Genomic DNA, 18,089 nt, shown 5'->3' on the forward strand with positions numbered 1-18,089 from the left:
CACCCGGACAGCTGATAAAACAGTAGGTTTGCACAACCAACATTTTTTTGCACAAACTGTTAGAAACTGTCTCGCGGAAGTTCATCTGCGTGCTCGTTGTCCTCACCAGGGTCTTGACCTAACTGCATTTTGGCATTGTAAAATTGTAACAAATGCCCACCTTTGATGGCCACTGACACAGTGTAGAAGTGTGCTGTCTTTACGGTAAATGCAGGTTTCAACTGTACCTGTTGTCCTGTGGGTGAGTGGTTTGCTGATGTCAACATGGTGAACAGTATGCCCCATGGTGGAGGTGGGGTTATGGTATGGGCAGGCAGGCATTAGCTACAGATAACGAACACAATTCCATTTTATCTATGGCAATTTTAATGCACAGAGATACCATGATGAGATCATGAGGCCCATTGTTGTGCCATTCTGCTGCTATCACCTCATGTTTCAGTACACAATTCCTGGAAGGCAAAAATGTTCCAGTTCTTCCATGGCCTGCATACTAACCAGACATGTCACCCATTGAGCATGTTTGGGACGCTCTGAATCGATGTGTACAACAGCGTATTCCAGTTCCTGTCAATATTCAGCAACTTTGCGCAGCCATTGAAGAGGAGTAAGACAAAATTCCACAGGCCACAATCAACAGCCTGATCAACTTTATGTGAAGGAGATGTGTCGTGGTGCATGAGGCAAATGGTGGTCATACCAGATACTGACTGTTTTTTAAAATCCACGTCCCTACTTTTTTTAAAGATATCTGTGACCAACATCCGCATTTCTGTATTCCCAGTCTTGTGAAATCCATAGACTAGTGCCTAATTAATTTGATTTCAATTGTCTGATTTCCTTAAATGATCAGTAACTTAGTCAAATCTTTGAAATTGTTGCATGTTGCATTTATATTTTTCTTCACAAAACATTATATTTGGGAGCAGTATAACGGTGAGTGGATATTTTCCCTTACACTTTACATTGGATCTTTGTCCAGCTACTGTGAAAAGTTTGGATGTGGGTAAAACCTTCCATGGTCTGTGTTGTTTTAATATTATATTCCCACAGGGAGCAATAATGGTGCCTGTAAGTGTAGTTAGACATAGCCTATTTAAAACAAGTTGTTTTTTGTTTAGAATTTGATTATAATTATTTTCACTCTTTTAGGCCTCATCCGATTGAATATGATCTTGCTTATTGACAACATTTGGCATGTCGATGCTCAGCCATAATGTAATTTACAGTAGGCCTAACCCCTATATCAGTGTGAATTCTATGTATATATTTCCACATTGAAACCATGCAATTACTTAGAACAATGTGGACTGCAAACAGGTTCACGTTAACATACAGTATTTAGAAAATATGGTGTAGGTCTACATTTTGTTATTTTGTTTCTGTAAGCTGTTTATCAAACTATAATGGACTAACATTGTAATTGGAGTTTAGTCCAAGGGAACACATAAATACACAACTTGAAGCAACCACATATTTAGCCATGAAGCAGGTTTTGTTTGGCCAGTGAGGGGTCAAGCCTTGAGTCAACCACAACTGGTTTACTCATCAAAACCTAGCACTGTGCCGATAATCTTTGCTTGTGAAAATAGCTAAAATATTTCTTACACACCCCCAAACCGATAGGGCTACCGCCAGCACTTAGATTTACAATTGCGTTCGGTTTGTTAATAGATTACAAATTACATGACCCTCCCAGGACTAAATAAAAACATACTTAACCCTCTCCGTGACTGAAATTTAAAAAGCATGACCCTCCCCTATTTTCCTCCTGGCAACAATTGTGTAAATTTTGACCACTCCCAGGTTCAATAGAGATCAATTTTACATCTAAATGACATATGCCAATGCCATCCATTTTTGTTAGTTTACCAAACCATAGGCTTTCTATTGAAAGGAATTAACAAAGATAAATGGTGATAATAGCATGCCTTAGTTTAAAAAAAGATAGAAGCAATGAGCAAAGTCCAACTGTCGAGAAACATTTCTGAAAGCTTCTGAGCAAGTCTTGTTTTCGGGAAAGGGGTCAACCATTTATCTTTATCTTGCAAATCTCATACTCTACAATTATTTAACAACCACTGGACTTGGAGCCAAGTAACACAATAAACCATATAGTCTTAATATTTTTAGGATGTAAACATCAGACTGGATGGATTAGGCAAATCTGTTTTTGGATAAAGTATTTTGGGGAATTTATCGGAAGGGCGGGGTCTTCTTCCTTGTAATGGCTGGCTACTGGCCAGCTAACCTCACCCATGGGCCACTTGGCAGGTTTAGTTGATCAGCAGGTTTTCCTTTTGGATATCATGGAAAATCCAGGCACACCTGTTTAGTTTACTGTCTTTGTCGAAACCGCCATTGTTATGCCTTTAACTATTCACCATTGAAAGTGTTAACAGTGGATCACCGGCTTGTAGCGTCTTTCTAACAGACGACACTGGGGCTAGAGTTGCACTCAGCACATAACACACATAGTATGCTACGGTATATTGGTTAACCATTATCTCCCAGAATGAACAAATTGACTCTCAAAAAAATAAAAAATAAAAATAAAAATAAATATTGGTCACATCCACGTGTTTAGCAGATGTTATTGCGGGTGTAACAAAATGCTTGTGCTTCTAGCTACGACAGTGCAGTATAATATAACAGTTTCACGACATATACCTAAAATACACTCAAATCTAATTAAGGAATGGATTAAGAATATTTTCAAATATGTCAGAGCGGCATTAGACTAAAATACAGTGGCATAGTGTAGAATATAGTGTATAATATGAGATGGGTGGTGCAATATTTACACACAATTAAAGTGACTAAGATACCGTAGAATAGTATGTAATGCAAGATATGGAAACACTATTAAAGTGGCGAGTGTTTCATTTCCTTAAAGTGGCCAGTGATCCCGAATCTATGTCTATAAGCATCAGCCTCTGATGTGGTGGAGATGGCTGTTTAACAGTCAGTGGTGTAGTATGGAATACAATGCAGTTTAAACATATGAGATGGGTGATGCAATATGTAAACGCAATTTAAAAGTGGCTAAGATACCGCAGAATAGTGTGGAGTGCAGTTTATACATATGAGATGAGTAATGCTAGATACGGAAACATTATTAAAGTGGCTAATGATCCATTTCTAAAAGTGGCCAATGATTCCTAATCTATGTCTAGAGGTAGCCCCCTCTGATGTGCTAGTGATGGCTGGTTAGAAGTCCGATGGACCTTGAGATAGAAGCTGTTTTACAGTCTCTATGTCCCAGCTTTGATGCACCTGTACTCACCTCCGCTTCTGGATGATAGCGGGGTGAACAGGCAGCGGCTTGGGTGGTTGATGCCTTGATGATATTTTTGGCCTTCAAATGGCATGCTGTAGGTGTCCAGGAGGGCGGGAAGTTTGCCCACGGTAATGCGTTGGGCAGACCGCACCACCATCTTGAGAGCTTTGCGGTTGTGGGTGGTGTAGTTACCGTACCAGATGGTGATACAGCCCAACAGGATCCTCTCAATTGTGCATCTGTAAAAGTTTGTCAAGGTTTTAGGTGTTAAGCCAAATTTCTTTAGCTTCCTGAGGTTAAAGAGTTGCTGTTGCATGTTCTTCACCACACCGTCTGTGTGGGTGGACCATTTCAGTTTGCCAGTGATGTGTACGCTGGGGAACTTGAAACGTTCCACCTTCTCCACGGTCCCATTGATGTGGATAGGGTGCTCCCTCAGCTGTTTCCTGAAGTCCACGATAATCTCCTTAGTTTTGTTTATGTTGAGTGAGAGGTTATTTTCCTGGCACCACACTCACAGAGCCCTCACCTCCTCCCTGTAGGCTGTCTCATCGTTGTTGGTAATCAAGCCTACTACAGTTGTGTTGTCTGCAAACTTGATGATTGAGTTGAAGGCGTGCTTGGCCACGTAGTCATGGGTGAACAGGGAGTACTGGAGGGGGCTGAGCACGCACCCTTGTGGGGCCCCAGTGTTAAGGATCATCGACGAGGTGTTGTTTCCTACCTTCACCACCTGGGGGCGACCTGTCAGGAAGTCCAGGACCAAGTTGCACAGGGTGGGGTTTAGACCCAGAGCCTCAAGCTTGATGATGAGCTTGGGAGGTACTATGGTGTTGAATACTGAGCTATAGTCAATGAACAGCATTTTTACATAGGTATGCCTCTTATCCAGATGGGACAGGGCAGTGTGCAGTGTGGTGGTGATTGCATCGTCTTTGTATCTATTGGGGCGGTAAGAAAATTGAAGTGTGTCTAGGGTAGCAGGTAAGGTGGAGGTGATATGATCCTTGACTAGTCTCTCTAAGCACTTCATGATGACAGAAGTGAGTGCTAAGGCGCGATAGTCATTTAGTTAAATTACATTTGCTTTCTTAGGTACAGAGACAATGGTGGCCATCTTGAAGCATGTGGTGCCAACAGACTGGGATAGGGAGAGATTGAATATATCTGTAAACACACCAGCCAGCTGGTCTGCGCATGCTCTGAGGACGCAGCTAGGGATACCATCTGGGCTGGCAGCCTTGCAAGAGTTAACACGCGTAACTGTCTCACTCAAGTCGGCCACGGAAAAGGAGACCCCACAGTCCTTGATAATGGGCCACGTCGGTGGCACTGTATTATCCTCAAAGCGAGTGAAGGTGTTCAGCCGTCTGGAAGCAAGACATCGGTTTCCACGACGTCGCTGGTTTTCCTTTTATAATTCGTGACTGTCTGTAGACCCTGCCACATACGTCTCGTGTCTGAGCCATTGAACTGGGACTCAACTTTGTCCCTATACCGAAGTTTAGCCTGCTTGATTGCTTTGTGGAGGGAATAACTAAACTGTTTGTATTTTTCCGTATTCCTAGACTTCATGCCCTGGTTAAATGCGGTGGTTTGCGCTTTCAGTTTTCCGCGAATGCTCCCATCTATCCAAGGCTTCTGGTTGGGGTAGGTTTTAATAGTCACAAATGGGTATGACATCTCCTATGCACTTCCTGATAAACTCATTCACCGTATCAGTATATGTGTCAATATTATTATCTGAAGAAACTCTGAACATATCCCAGTCCGTGTGGTCAAAACAATCTCGTAGTGTGGATTCCATTTGGTCAGACCAGCGTTGAATAGTCCTTTCCACGGGTGCTTCCTGTTTGAGTTTCTGCCTATAGGAGGGGAGGAGCAAGATGGAATTGTGGTCTGATTTGCCGAATGGAGGGCGGGGGAGGGCCTTGTATGCATTCTGGAAGGTAGCATAACATATTTTCTTTGTTAAAAACCCCAGCTACATTAAATGCAGCCTCATGATATGTGGTTTCCAGTTTGTATAATGTCCAATGGTGTTCTTTGAGGGCTGTCGTGGTATCAGCTTGAGGGGGTATATAGACCACTGTGGCTATTGTTGACAAAAATGATCTCGATAGATAGTACGGTCGGCATTTGATTGTGAGATATTCTAGGTCGGGTGAACAGAAGGACTTGAGTTCCTGTATGTAATCACAGTTACACAATAAGTTGCTAATCACAAAACATATACCTCCACCCTTCTGCTTCCCTGGAGAGATGTTTGTTCCTGTCGGCGCGATGTACTGAGGACCCAACCGACTTTACAGAGTCAGACAGTATATCTTGAGAGAGCCATGTTTTCGTGAAGCACAGTATGTTACAATGCCTGGTATCTTTCTGAAAAGCAACTCCTGCCTTGAGCTCATCAACTTTGTTATCCAGGGACTGGACATTAGTGGGCACACTTTGAGGAAACATTGAGGAAATCACCCACCCAACAACACAACAAGACAAACTCTAACCTGGAACCCACTGGGAAAAAAGGACACCAGAAAGGAAACCAGAACGACCAGGCAGAAGCCACTCCTTAGTAAAAGGCAGCCCGCTTAGAGTTTGAAAAAATGTAACTTTGTGTGTTTATTGTTGTTGAATTTTACCCCAATTTCTCCCCAATTTTGTGGTATCCAATTATTTAGTAGCTACTATCGTGTCTCATTGCTACGCTAGACGAAGGTTGAAGGTCATGTGTCCTCCAAATACACAACCCAACCAAGCCGCACTATGACATCCAACCCGGAAGCCAGCTGCACCAATGTGTTGGAGGAAACACCGTGCACCTGGCAACCTTGGTTAGCGCACACTGTGCCCTGGCCTGCCACAGGAGTCGCTGGTGCATGATGAGACAAGGATTTCCCTACTGGCCAAACCCTCCCTAACCTGGACAACGCTGGGCCAATTGTGTGTCGCCCCAGGGACCTCCCAGTCGCAGCCGGTTACGACAGAGCCTGGGCGCGAACCCAGGGTCTCTGGTGGCGCAGCTGACGCTGCAGTACAGCGCCCTTAACCACTGCGCCACCCGGGAGGCCCGAAATGTAACTCTTTGACCTGAATGCCAAGCGTCACGTCTGGAGGAAACCTGGCACCATCCCTACGGTGAAGCATGGTCGTGGCAGCATCATGCTGTGGGGATGTTTTTCAGCGGCAGGGACTGGAAGAGTAGTCAGGATCGAGGCAAAGATGAACGGAGCAAGGTACACAGAGATCCTTGATGAAAACCTGCTCCAGAGCGCTCAGGGTCTCAGACTGGGGTGAAGGTTCACCTTCCAACAGTAAAATGACCCTAAACACAGCCAAAAAAAAATGAAAGAGTGGCTTCCGAATGTCCTTGAGTGGCCCAGCCAGAGACCGGACTTGAACTCGATCTAACATCTCTGGAGAGACCTGAAAATACAGTGGCAAGAAAAAGTATGTGAACCCTTTGGAAATACCTGGATTTCTGCATAAATCGGTCATAGAATTTGATCTGAACTTAATCTAGGTCACAACAAAAGACCAACACAGTCTGCTTAAACTAAATAACACACAAACAATTATACATTTTCATGTCTTTATTGAATACACCATGTAAACATTCACAGTGCAGAGTGGAAAATGTATGTGAACCCTTGGATGTAATAACTGGTTGACAAATATTTTCTGTCGTCGCGGTTCAGACCTGCACAACGGTCAGGAGGAATTTTGGACCATTCCTCTTTTCAAAATTGTTTCAGTTCAGCAATATTCTTGGGATGTCTGGTATGAACTGCTCTCTTGAGGTCATGCCCCACATCTCAATCGGGTTGAGGTCAGGACTAGAAGTATTTTCTTCTGTTGAAGCCATTCTGTTATTGATTTACTCTGTGTTTTGGGTCATTGTCCTGTTTCATCACCCAACTTCAGTCTAGCTTCAATTGGTAGACAGATAGCCTAACATTCTCAAGCAAAATGTCTTGATAAACTTGGGAATTCATTTTTCGTCGATGATAGCTAGCTGTCCAGGCCCTGAGGCAGCAAAGCAACCCCAAACCATGATGCTCCCTCCACCAAACTTTACAGTTGGGATGAGGTTTTGATGTTGGTGTGCTGTGCCTTTTCTTGTCCACACATAGTGTTGTGTGTTCCTTCCAAACAACGCAAATGTAGTGTCATCTGTCCACAGAATATTTTGGAACATCCAGGTGCACTTTTGCAAACCTCAGACGTGCAGCAATGTTTTTTTGGGACAGCAGTGGCTTCTTTTGTTGTGTCCTCCCATCTTTGCTTAGTGTTTTACGTATCATAGACTCGTCAACAGAGATGCTAGATATTTCTGTAAGTCTTTAGCTGACACTCTAGGATTCTTCTTAACCTCACTGAGCATTCTGCGCTGCGCTCTTGAGTTCATCTATGTAAGATGGCCACTCCTAGGAAGAGTAGCAACAGTGCTGAACTTTTTTTTTATAGACAACAGTGCTGAACTCTCCATTTATAGACAATTTGTCTTACTGTGGACTGATAAACATCAAGGTTATTAGAAATACTTTTGTAACCCTTTCCAGCTTTATGCAAGTTAACAATTCTTAAATCTTAGGTCTTCTGAGATCTCTTTTGTTCGGAAATGCTTCCTGTGAATAGCAAACTCAAATTGTGTGTTTTATAGGGCAAGGCAGCTCTAACCAACAACTAGGTTAACTGACTCCTGACTCCAATTAGCTTTTGGAGAAGTCATTAGCCTAGGGGTTCTCATACTTTTTCCAACCTACACTGTGAATATTCAAATAATTCAATATGGAAAAATACAATAATGTGTGTTTTATTGGTTTAAGCACACTATGTTTGTCTAATGTTGTGACTTAGATGAAGATCAGATCAAATTTAATGACCATTTTATGCAGAAATCCAGGAAATTCCAAAGGGTTCAAATACTTTTTCTTCCCACTGTAGCTGTGCAGCAATGCTCCCCATCCAACCTGGGAGAGCTTGAAAATATCTGCAGAGAAGAATGGGAGAAACGAAATACAGGGATGCCAAGCTTGTAGTGTTATATCCAAGAAGACTCAAGTCTGTAATCTCTGCCAAAGGTACATCAACAAAGTACTGAGTAAACGGTCTGAATACTTATGTAAATGTGAACTGTCATTTTTTAAAGATTTTAATCAATTTAAATAAATACATTTTAAGAAATAAATAAACCATTACTTTTTGATGCACATGCTACTTCACGACATATTTGAACTTCAACAAAACAACTAAAATATATTTTTAGAGGGTGATGGTGCTTGATGAGGCTGTCAGCCATCACAAGTATATCTTATCTTTGTTGATGAAGCGAGCTTCAACCTGGCCAAAACTCGGCACCGTGGACAGAACCTCATCGGCCAACGAGCGACCGTCCAAGTGCCTGGACAACGTGGGGGAAACATCTCCATGTGAGCAGCTATCTCTGAAGATGGTGTGGTAGGACGTAGGCCATTACTTGGATCCTACAATGCTGCACACCTCATTGTGTTTCTCAATTAAATTGAGCAGGCCTGTCAAGGTGTCACCTATGCCGATATGTGGGACATTGACAGGTTCAGGCATGGTTTCGGAGCATCCCCGATTCGTGACCCTATACCTGCCCCCATACACACTTTTCCTCAACCCTATCAATACTTTTTTTTCAGCATGGAGATGGAAGATGTTCGAAAGCCATACCATGAGCGTGCCACCCTCCTTCTGGCCATGAATGAGGCATGTGACGACATCAATACAGACCAATGTCAAGCTTGTATTCGTCATGCCAAAAGGTTTTCCCTGTGGTGCATGAACAATGAGGACATTCACTGTGATAAGGATGAGAATCAATAGCCAAATGCTCAAGACAGGCTTGCTGCAAAATAATACATGCTAGACATTGTTTTATCTTCAATAATTTCATTTGTTTCATTTAATTTCTTACATTTGATTACAGACAGTATACCTATGTTACAATTATACCTGAACATTTTTATGTTTTTTGTATGAATAATTGTGGAGGATGTCTTTATTGATAACACTTTTGATTACACATTGGATAGATATTAAGGAAATTATAGATTGTCTGTCAATTGTTTTGGGTAATGTAAGTGATAACTTTGTAATCTACTGTCATTTATAGTACTATAACATATTACTTTCAGCACTTCTAAGAGCAATTTGAAACACGTATTTTGCATTGTTTGGTATTGGATCAACTGGTAGTTAAAACAACTAAATTGAAAAGATATCAGTATGTTGTGTTTTGGTCATGTTCTCATTACATTTCACAATAAATATTTGAATAAATGTTTGTGTGGTGAGAGATGTTTAAAATCCAAATTAATTACAAGTGTGAACAGTGCTGTGGAAATTCTTAGACAAGGACATTCAAAGTCCTTGTCTAAGAGGGGGGATACTGTCACACTCTGACCCTGATTTGCGTTGTTTGTTTTTCAATGTTTTGTTAGGGTGTGATATGAGTGGGCATTCTATGTTGCATGTCTAGTTTTTCTGTTTCTATGTGTTTTGGCCTGATATGGTTCTCAATCAGTGGCAGGTGTTTGTCGTTGTCTCTGATTGGGAACCATATTTAGGTAGCCTGTTTTGTATTGTGGTTTGTGGGTTATTGTGTATGTGATGTTGCATGTTTGCAATCAGTTTTGATAGAGGTCACGGTCATTTTGTTATTTTGTTATTTTGTTATTTTGTTATTTTGTTATTTTGTTATTTTGTTATTTTGTTATTTTGTTATTTTGTTATTTTGTTATTTTGTTTGTTATTTTGTTTGTTTGTTATTTTGTTTGTTTGTTATTTTGTTTGTTTGTTATTTTGTTTGTTTGTTATTTTGTTTGTTTGTTATTTTGTTTGTTTGTTTGTTATTTTGTTTGTTTGTTTGTTTAGTGTACTTCATGCTTTTTTGTCTTTCATTAAAAGGATGTATTCACATCACGCTGCGCTTTGGTCTCCTCACTACGACGGTCGTGACAACTTTCACAAGCCACTGTATAACATTTCCATCACAACAGTTTGGATATTTGTACTAAGAGTTGTGAAAATGTACCACGTACTTGTGAAAATAGTACGAAAGCGATAGCAAATAGCTGTAAGTAGCTTGGTGGAAATGGGGTCTAATGAGCAAGGTCATAGTTTGGAGGACATCACAATTTTAGACAGTTCATCTAGTGTGATTGGCTTTAAAGAGTAGCTAGGGGCATCAAATCACAGTGCTTGTGCATTATTTGCATGTTAAAGTAGTTTCAGCGGTTTAGTTGGTAGGGCAACAACATTTCTTATTAATATAAAGTAATGTAGTCAGAGCTAGTAGACCTATATTGTGTCAGGTAGATTGTATTTGCAGCACATTGGCTTTTGGGTATTTTAGCAACTGAAACTATGCTTGATGAGCATGGATACATGATCATTCTCTTTTACTGATGATCTTCTCTGTTGGCCACAAACTTTCTCAACCCTGCATAGGCCTAAATGTAAGAAAATAAATGTGCCAAATGACTTCCTATGTTCTGAAATGGCATGTAAAGCTCTAGTGGAACTCATCAAAACTTTGGAAAGATGCCAAGAAACAACATTTGATTTAGACGTGTGGTATGAATATTTTTGTGATATTATATATTCTGAAAGGGGAAAAATGTAAATAAAGAATACAACCCCAAATCCAGGAATGTTTACAAGCCAAACAAGCCTAATTGGTATGATGAGTTAAGGGATCTATGGTCAGTAATGCGCAAGGCTGAGTACTTATTTTTACAGTGTAAATATAGGAATACAAGAGAACAGTGTAGGAAGGAATATAAGAAGTGTTTTATAAAAAACGGCACCTATTTAAATGGAGATATCAGAAAGGGTAGTTATTACACCTTGAGGAGATACAGACAAGAAATCCTCAACAGTTTTGGAGCCAAATAAACAAGTTAAAACAATACAAGAAAATTACAATGGAAGTCAGGGAAGAGTAGGGGGGCTGAACACTGATATTACACAGGTACTTAAGGAGTGGGAGAAGGGGGTTTCTAGTTTGTTCTCAGGTAACAAAAATGTGGCATATTTTGAGGAAGAATTTTATAAAGACATGTTCCCTGAGAGCCTATAAAGGGGAATACAATGTTAGAACCAATACTTAAATGAGGAGCTGTCTGTGACAGAAGATAAGGTGATTGATGTGAAAAAAATGGGAAAGCGTTTGGCATTGATGAACTGCCTAATGAGGTTTTAAAATCCCCTAAATTAATTGACGTCCTATATGATTTGCTCCAAATTTGTTTTGAGTACAATATACTGCCATCCACTTGGTATAAGTCTAGAGTGAATCCCATTCCCAAATCTTCAAAAAATGACCCGAGAGTGCCACTGCACTATCGAGGCATAGGTTTATTAAGTATGGTTTATAAATCATATTCATCCATCCAGGCTAATTACATTTTTGGAGGACCAAAAAATTCTGGTGGAGGAACAAAATGTTTTTTTGTCAATCCAGATTCTGTATAGATCATATCTTCTTGGTCTGTACAATAACTAGAAATAGATTACATGAAGAGAAGCCTACTTTTGCATGTTTCATTGATTTCCAGAAAACTTTTGATTTTGTAAATAGGGATCTTTTAGCCTATAGTTTGTTAAGGACAGGGGTTGATGGGAAATTTTATCATGCAATCCAATCTCTTTACAAAGCACCAATTGCTTGAGTATGTGTTAATTAATGAATATCGTACAGATTGGTTTCCCACACCCTCGGGTGTAAAACAAGGAGACGCCTTATCACAGACTGTTTGCTTTGTTTATAAATGGTTTGGCAAAATAAATTAACAGTTACATTTTGGAGTAAGATATGATGAAATACAAAGTATCCTTTTATATGCTGATGATATTATTTTGATGGCAGAAACTGAAGAAGACCTGCAGAACATGTTTTTATGTGCAGTCAATTGGTGTAAAAGATGGAGACTCATGATCAACCAGACAAAAACACAGATAATGCATTTTAGAAAACCAGCTACTAAGATAAGAGTTTTTTTTAGTTTTGTTTTGGTGAAGACATTCTTGAGTTTACTAGCATTTATAAATATTTGGATCTTTTTATTGATGAACATAACCTTTCAATATGCAACATCTGCCCTGGCCGACTCAGCAAGTAGAGCTCTTGGGGGAGTTATAGGAAAAACAAAAACACTCAAAGATATAGGTTATGCTACGTATTCCAAACTGTCAAACATAGTTTTGGCAAGTCGGTTTGGACATCTATTTTGTGCATGACACAAGTCATTTTTCAATCAATTGTTTATAGACAGATTATTTAATTTATAATTCACTAGATCACAATTCCAGTGGGTCAGAAGTTTACATACACTAAGTTGACTGTGCCTTTAAACAGCTTGGAAAATTCCAGAAAACTCTTCCAAATTGACAATGACCCCAAGCATACTCCCAAATTTGTGGCAAAATGGCTTAAGGACAGCAAAGTCAAAGTATTGGAGTGGCCATCACAAAGCCTCTATTGCCCTTTCTACCACGATATACGCTTGCTCCTATTCCAGAAATCCCATCAGATATACCCAGGCATTATGTGGCTGAGTGATGAGGAGATATTGAAATGTTTTTTTGTCCATTGTGTATTTCCGTTTGCAGAATATTTAGATAAAGCCTGGAATAAAAGGTCTACCTATAATGAAAGAGTAATACTATTTAGTTTCTTTGTGGTTAATGGTGTGTGTATATAGATTGTGTATATGCTTGTCTAACATATGAATCTACTCTGTGTGTCAGACTTGGTTCTCGTGACATCTGTTTTTTTATGTATTTATTTGTCTGTATATGATATGTATGTACGTATGTATATATATGCAGTGTGTATGCATGTACAGTATATATGTATGTATATTATTTTACTGCTCTGGGGATGTAATTATTGTTTGGAAGACCTTATTTACTATTATGTATTGATTTACTTTTCTTTTTTTTCACTCTTTATGTGATGTGAAATGCAGAGAACACCTAAAGAAGAATTATCATTTAATTACCCGAAAGAACTATTGTTATGTTTGTTTATGTGTCAATTAATCGGGGCGGCAGGGTAGCCTAGTGGTTAGAGTGTTGGACTAGTAACCAAAAGGTTGTGAGTTCAAACCCCTGAGCTGACAAGGTACAAATCTGTCATTCTGCCCCTGAACAGGCAGTTAACCCACTGTTCCCAGGCCGTCATTGAAAATAAGAATTTGTTCTTAACTGACTTACCTGGTTAAATAAAGAAAAAATTAAAATCCCATAAGGGATGGGTTGCCAATTTGACACAAAAAAAACATTTATTAAATTGCTTGCTTATGCAACCAGTGGGAGTATCCTTGTTTGTTGCAATGTATTCATCTGGCTTCAGCCAGTTTTCTTTCAGGCTAATCAGGTAAAATGTATGGCCATGATGAGTTCATTTACAATAATTGCTTTGTAAGGAAAGATCTGGGAAGAGTTCAATAATAAAACTTAATTATAAAACAGGCCTCGATTTGAGTGAGGTTTTTACTATAAACGTCCCTGGTGCGGGTGGGCCTGCCAAAACCACACTCTCAATGGAATGGAAATTAGGACACATATTGGGTTTTTTATAGGGGGGGGGGGATAGGGTTGATAATGACCCATAATGACTTAGAAGATTACAGTGCATAATGTATTATATCCATATTGTTTTGAAAACACAGACAAGATAGTTATTACACAGTTATAATACAGGTCTATAACAAGAACTCAATTTATTATATAGCTTTATGAAGCACTATTCATGTATTTTTGTTTATATATACATAAACTCCCAGTGACTTATTGTGTCATTATTTCAATACTCAACAAACATGACATTTTCAGTAAATACTTAGTATATGTTTTAGTACTAGTTTTAGTTTTAGGCATCGTATAACATTCCATTCCAAGTCTGTAGCCTACTGCTACTAGCTACAGATAACTGCCAAAATAATGGAAACACTTGAGTAAATGAGCGATACAAAGTATATTAAAAGCATGTGCTTCTACACAGGAGTGGCTCATGCTTAAGGTAATTATTTTGGCTACCTTGGCTATGCCCCAATATGATGAAAATGTCCTCATCCACAGGGCATGAGTGGTCACTGAATGGTTTGATTGAAAACTATGTAACGATGTAACCATATGTGTGTGTGTCTCAGTCACCAGATCTCAACCCAATTAAACACCTATGGGAGATTATGGAGCGGCGCCTAAGAAAGTTTTTTCTATAACCATCAACAAAACACCATATTTCAGAAATTGTCGTGGAAGAATGGTGTTGTATCCCTCCAGTAGAGTTCAGTAGAGTTCTAGAATCAATACTAAGGTGCAGTGAAGCTGTTCTGGCGTGTGGTGGCCCAACACCCTATTAAGACACTTTACGTTGGTGTTCCCTTTATTTTACGTTATGTTACCTGTAGCTCACAGGTCTATCTAACACCTCATTGTGGAGAGGCAGTAACTGTAACAGTCTTGTTTAGAAAGGCAAAGTATTGCCACTCGCTAGCTAGGACCTGATAACAACATTTGAAGAGTTTCATTCCAAAACACTATATATCCTTTTTCAGAAATGTTGGTAAATTGGCTTTTATTGTTTAAAAAACTTATGAAAGAGATTGGTGTGTTTTCCCACCACCTAATCAATCATCACATGGGGTTGTTCAATGACATACATGTATTTGTTTGAAATCTATCACTCGATGGTTTCATTGGAGAGGGACCAATAATCATGTTTTGTTGCAAAATGCTATTTATCTGCCTCACTCTCAGAGAAATAAGTAGTACTGCTAGGTTTTACACAGTCAATTGTGACAAATAACCACATTTCCTGTATTAAAACTGTACAAACTATATGTTTGTGACATCACTACCAATATGAGATGTGTATGTCAAATATTTGACATTTGACATTTTTGTCATTTAGCAGATCATTTTATCCAGAGTGATTTACAGTTAGTCCATTCATTTTAAGATCGCTAGGTGAGAGAACCACATATCACAGGATACAAACATTTCATTCCAGCTAAACAATGCATATACTGTATACAGTGGCGACCAGTCATTCAAAATAAATAATAATTATATGTTGCCTGTTTTGCATGATATTCTGGCATTAATACGTGTCACATATTCGTTTGCAAAAAATGTAAAAAAAAAAAAAAATTACAAAAAGTTAATAAAGCCGCATACAAACATGGTCTCTTTTTTGTTTACTTGAGTAAGGCAGCTCCAAAATGCAGGTGTTTCAGCCAAGTGCAGTGCTTTCTGTGGTGGTGAGGCAGCCAGAGCGTAGGGGTTTGTAATGTTCTATAGTTGCGCCGTGATTGGTTCAGTGATCTGTCAGATGTGGGGACAATACGTCACCGCAAAATCTACAGCTCAAAATATCAAGCCCCTTCGGTGCTGCCATGGGTGCTGCCATAGATTTACATTAGAAGTGGCCATCCAAGAAGGCTCCCTGGAAGCCTGTTTCAGACATAAGGAAGTGGATGGAGGCAAATGTTCTACTTTTAAACTCAAACAAAACAGAGATGCTAGTTTTAGGTCCCAAGAAACAAAGAGATAATCTGTTGAATCTGACAATTAATCTTGATGGAAGTACAGTTGTCTCAAAAAAAATGGTGGAGGACCTCAGCGTTACTCTGGACCCTGATCTCTCTTTTGACAAACATATCAAGACTGTTTCAAGGACAACTTTTTTCCTTCTACATAACATTGCAAAAATCAGAAACTTTCTGTCCAAAAATGATGCAGAAAAATGTATCCATGCTTTTGTTACTTCTGGATAACTGGATAAAGCACTACATAAACTTCAGTTAGTGCGAAAAATGGCTGCTAGAATCTTGACTAGAACAAAAAAAGTGATAATATTACTCCAGTGCTAGCCTCTCTACACTGGCTTCCTGTGGCAAGCGCTGATTTCAAGGTTTTACTGCTAACCTACAAAGAATTACATGCGCTTGCTCCTACCTATCTTTCTGATTTGGTCCTGCCGTACATACCTACACGTACGGTACGGTCACAAGACGCAGGCCTCCTTACTGTCCCTAGAATTTCTAAGCAAACAGCTGGAGGCAGGGCTTTCTCCTATAGAGCTCAATTTTTATGGAATGGTCTGCCTATCCATGTGAGAGACACAGACTCAGTCTCATCCTTTAAGTCTTTATTGAAGACTCATATCTCTTCAGTGGGTCCTATGATTGAGTGTAGACTGGACCAGGAGTGTGAAGGTGAATGGAAATGAACCGCCCTAGCTGTCTCTGCCTGGCCGGTTCCCCTCTCTCCACTGGGATTCTCTGCCTCTAACCCCATTACAGGGGCTGAGTGACTGGCTTACCGGTGCTCTTCCATTCCGTCCCTAGGAGGGGTGCATCACCTGAGTGGGTTGAGTCACTGGCGTGATCTTCCTGTCCGTGTTGCCCCCACCTCTGAGCTCTACAGACAATTCCTTCGACCTCATGGCTTGGTTTTTGCTCTGACATGCACTGTCACCTGTGGGACCTTATTTTGACAGTTGTGTGCCTTTCCAAATCTTTCCACATTCTTAAAATATAGTGGTAATCTTAAATGGATTAAATGACAGGAATTGTGAAAAACTGAGTTTAAATGTATTTGGCTAAGGTGTATGTAATCTTTCGACTTCAACTGTATATGGTCTTATTTGAACTGGCTAGCCAGCTAACCTAATGTTAGCTAGCTAGCTAACAAGCTGGAAACGAACCAGCATTTTTTTTAGAAAGTTGCTTTGAGTTACCCGGTTTTCTGTATTGGCATATACTAAATTCATTTTCAAATGAATGGCTTTATTGGTGTTAATATACACCAGTTATGTTATTTTGGACCACCAGGGTGCTGATGTAATGCTGCCTGTTGTTGTTCTGTTCATACTTTTTCACAACGTCAACAACAAATTTGATGTTGGACAACAATAGAACGTTCATGGTGTCACTGAGACAACTGTCTACAGACATGTCGATAGACATAGTATAAACCAGCCTTTAGTCTTGAATCCTTTTGTTGTACTCTGCAGTACTTACTCTGTTGAGCACATGGTCTTAATTGATGTAGTTCTGTCCTTGAGCTGTTCTTGTCTAATAATGTTCTGTATTATGTCATGTTTCATCTATTGTGTGGACCCCAGGAAGAGTAGCTGTTGCTTTGACAACAGCTAATGTGGATCCTAATAAAATACCAAATTCCAAAAATGTGCATCCTTAAAGAGATGGGTGGGGCTAAGGCTTAGGAGGGTGTGAACGATGCTGAATGGTGTAGACAAAGAAGAGCTGTGTACCAAAACATTCAAGGGCCATTTTCTCAAAAGTGTGGTTACCAGCTTATCAACTATCAAAACAGAATAACTTTACAACAAATAACTTTGTTCCTCAACAGTGGTGTATAATATACCATTTTCTACCTCTGAGTCTCTACTTTCATCCAATGTAAAAAACACAATTTCAAATGTTGCTACATAAGACCGAATCGAGCTGGTCAATCACAATTTTGAAGGTAATGGGTCGATTCATTCAAGTATACGCTTTCAAGGTTGTTGTTTGTGTTGATAAAAAGTCAGTGGAAGGGCACAATTTAATGAAACCACAGGAAGGATGCTATTAGGAAAGTATGCATAGTTTTCAGCTGACCACCGGATTCTATGGCTTACTGGCTTCAGAATGAGATGGAACGGGACAAGGTGTGTGATTTTGGGGAGAGGGGTGTGTTTTCTTGCTGTACATGTGTGTGTGTGTGTGCGGTCTGTCTCTGTCTAGACCGAAGTAATCACATG

Source organism: Oncorhynchus masou, chromosome 10, assembly GCF_036934945.1.
Source record: "Oncorhynchus masou masou isolate Uvic2021 chromosome 10, UVic_Omas_1.1, whole genome shotgun sequence".
Classification (NCBI taxonomy): domain Eukaryota; kingdom Metazoa; phylum Chordata; class Actinopteri; order Salmoniformes; family Salmonidae; genus Oncorhynchus; species Oncorhynchus masou.